The sequence below is a fragment of the Cupressus sempervirens genome, chromosome 5 (genome assembly GCF_028749045.1).
Source record: "Cupressus sempervirens isolate cs-2001-9-10 chromosome 5, ASM2874904v1, whole genome shotgun sequence".
Taxonomy (NCBI): Eukaryota; Viridiplantae; Streptophyta; class Pinopsida; order Cupressales; family Cupressaceae; genus Cupressus; species Cupressus sempervirens.
The window spans coordinates 348291581-348295202 of NC_143122.1; the positions used below are offsets into that span (position 1 = coordinate 348291581).

The 3622-nt window shown below is 33.2% G+C and overlaps 1 pseudogene across 1 annotated transcript; it reads left to right on the forward strand.

Annotated features, from left to right (window-relative positions):
- The first annotated feature begins 776 nt into the window (after window positions 1-776).
- On the forward strand, window positions 777-2130 carry LOC149556141 (vesicle-associated protein 4-2-like; annotated as a pseudogene). The gene is made up of 5 exons (XR_016365355.1): window positions 777-810; window positions 953-1071; window positions 1239-1316; window positions 1556-1679; window positions 1815-2130. The product of XR_016365355.1 is annotated as a vesicle-associated protein 4-2-like (transcript).
- Window positions 2131-3622: the final 1492 nt, after the last annotated feature.

Below are 3622 nucleotides of genomic sequence, written 5' to 3' on the forward strand. Positions count from 1 at the left end.
ACTGTCAGATTTAGACAATATCACTGGTTGATTTTCATAAAATATTACTCCATATTTTAATGTATAGGTAGAGGTTATTGACTCTCCCATAACCAACACTCATAATTCCTCATCTTAGATATAGCCAACCTTAATATTTATAGGAATACTACTGGTAGCTACTAAAATTCCTTGCAATTTTACTAATTTAGGTAATTTTGATAGCAGTGTTCCATAGGGATACATGATCCCTAAATCTCATCATTTCTAAGAGGAGGGGATCCTCAAAATGCCAATATGCCAAGGAAATGCCATCTCCTCTCCTGGGATGTGTTCCTCAAAGAGGGGATATTTTTGAGGTGCCCTCCCCTAATGACAATATTCAAAAATAAATTAGCAATCAATATGATAACATAGTTGTTTTTGCAAGTGTGTAATATTGGTGCATGGAGCTAGATATGATGAGGAACAACAGAGAGCAAAGAATACTTAGGAAAGACTAGTGGAATGCTCAAAATACAAACAAATGAATACTTAGTGCACAAACTTCTTTACATATAAGGTGCAAAAAAAAATCTAGATAGCTTGGAGTGTTCCATAGACCCAGAGAGCTTCGAGTGCATGTACATCATCTTGTACAGTGTTTTTGGTAGGAAATTTATATAATAGTAATACAAATTTATCATTTTTACTAACTATTATTATATATTGCAGATTATTATTTATTTATTTTATTATCATCATTACCATTATATATAGCAACTAGTAAGTTCTCTTATATATGACTCTATAGAGGTATGCTTACTCCAGGAGAGTCACTTATAGCAACTGGTAAGTTCTCTTTGATGTCAAAAAACAATATTGGAGAGGCTTCTCTGTTATTACTAGAGATCTGGCTTGTTATTAGAATACGCTCTATTGAAAATGATTGATTATATTGATTATATTGTGATGTGGAGCATGTACAATGCAGTATTTAAATTTGTGGAGCCACCTGAGCAGTCTGAGAAACAACCGGAGAAAAAAGTTAAAGACAAGTTCAAGATTGTTAGTCTGAAAGTCAAGGACGGAGTGGAATATGATTTAGAGCTGGTAAACTTTTTTGTTTTCAAAGAAATAGAAGAAGTTACATAAATGATGCATAATGTAGAATCTGTTTGAAGCTGCTAGTTAGGAAGAAATATTCTTCATGGTCTGAACATTGATGTGAACTTATTACTAGATTACAAAATTTCTAATTTTGTGAATTTGGTGAGAAGTTTGAAGAGCAGAAGGAACTAGTAGCAGTAGAGCAAATATTGTGCGTTGTTTATTTGGATCCACAACGTTCCACTCCTGTAAGTGAAAATTTTGAAGAATCATAAGTAGAAATCTGTTAATTGGTTTAAAATAATCTCATGACATGATCACAATTCAAAATTCCAAACATCCCCTGGTCATACAATAGATTAAGACCATTTTAACTTGGATTTTATGCATAAACACTCCTAGTGAAATGATTGATTAAGACTATTTTAATTACATTTTGAAAATTAATGTATTGAATTGGTTATCCTCAATTTTGACATTTATAAAGGAGTTGGAAAAGCTCAAGAAGCAATTGGCTAAAGCTGAGTTTACAATTGAGGCACGAAAAAAACCTCCAGAAGATGTTGCTCCACGAATTATTGGTGAAGGGCTTGTCATAGATGAATGGGTATGTGGTTTGCTCTGACCTATTCTTCGCATGCCCTCTATATCCATGCAACTTTAGGATTGTGGATCGTGGAAATATGATAATGTTAACTTTAAAAATACAATTTAATAAGGAACTATTCTTGCTTTGTATCAAAAAGAGCGGAGGGAAAGGTATCTGGCACAGCAACAGCTGGAAGGAGACGATTCCCTTTGACATTCCTACCTTTTTATGGTTTGATGACCTTTGCTTTCAAAAGTGTGCTTTAATTTTCTCAGATTTGTAGAAGTATCTGTCAATTTAAAAGATAATCTTACTACTGATTGTCAGAGGCTGGAGCATACAAGTTATTTGTGTGCATGTCCGCAAACTGTTAAAGAGAGATATATCTGGTAGATGCCAACTACAGGATATTTACCTTAGCAGTTTATGTCTGAGAAATTGACATTGCCACTGAGATAATGTCATTTTCAATTTATTGTTTACAGATGAGAAAATGTCTTTTACAGATGTTTCAAGCAAGTTACTAGTGCGCAGTTTTTTCTTATGGTCTTGAATTGATTTTTGTATCTGGGCTTGACATTTTTGGAGGATGTTGTCAAGCTCTTGGTCTCATCATTCTGCAAATAGGCTGAAATACAAATCATTTGTGCTCTTAACTCTGTAAAGAGAGGCAGTGGACCATACTAATCAATCGTAGAAATCTAAAACTTGAAATATGAGGGAGCTGAAGTTAGATAAATATGGTAATTATGAGTTTTTTTCTTGCTAGAAAAATTTCTCCGAAGATTTCATGGCCAAATATTAGCACTGTATGCCGACTCTTTGAATTTAGACCATCATGATTGGGCTACTTAAAATGGATGACACTCTATGTTTATATATATATATATATATATATATATATATATATATATATATCGATAGCTGGAGACTGTCATCGATAACAAAAGGTAATGCATTAGTCTCAACAGCAATCAGATCTACAACACAGTTTGTCTACATTCAATTCAGTTACATAATATAAATTATAGTTTGGAAGTAAAAGATAATATAGAATACCTTGAGTATTCATATAACTGTCATATGTTAGAAGTCTAAAATTATTTCAGTCTTCCATAAGAGTTACATTTTAGTGTCTTCTCTTTCATATTAATATTAAAAGGATATCACTATACCTCTATCAAAGATCCTATTAAACTTTTACACCTTCTAGTGTAGGCTTATATAAGAAATATAGGCTATGCAGCATAGCCTCCTCAAGTACCTAAATGCCTTTTAACTGCTAGAGGTCAAAATGACACAATTTACAAACAAGAAGCTAAATGGGGATTTGAATTTCTCAAATATATACAACTGGAGCAAAACCCTCCAGCACTGATTGGTCCTTCACAATGGGCAAGGACACCATAGGCAGGAATGAGGACAAACAAGAACCGTAAAGCATAGACAACCAAATAAATGCTATAAACAAAAAAATGTGTAATGGGATGATTGTGTATAGATACTTCCTTTTAGATAGTACTTAACAAGCTATACCACTGCTAATAGTGTTGTCCATATGAAAACAAATACCACAATGGAGTTTTGCATTCTGGTCCCCCTCTAGATAGTTCATAACAAGCTATACAACTATTAATAGTGTTGTCTGTATTAAGACAAATATCACAATGGAGTTTGGCATTTTGGTCGTCCTTAAGGGAGCGACCTTTTCTTTTATACTTCTAACAAAGTTAATGGCCCACTTCTCATAACTGAAAACAAAAAAGAAATTAGATATTAAAGTTTATATAGAATATAACAAATTCCATGACCAAGAGCAAAACAATAAATACACCAAGGCAGCTATGTAATGTACCTCTCATGTTTACATTATATTTGTGGAGCATAAGTATTGTGTGCCAATTTGTGTCCATCTGCAAACTTTATCCATCAAAATCATCATGAGACATGTATCCAATAGCCACC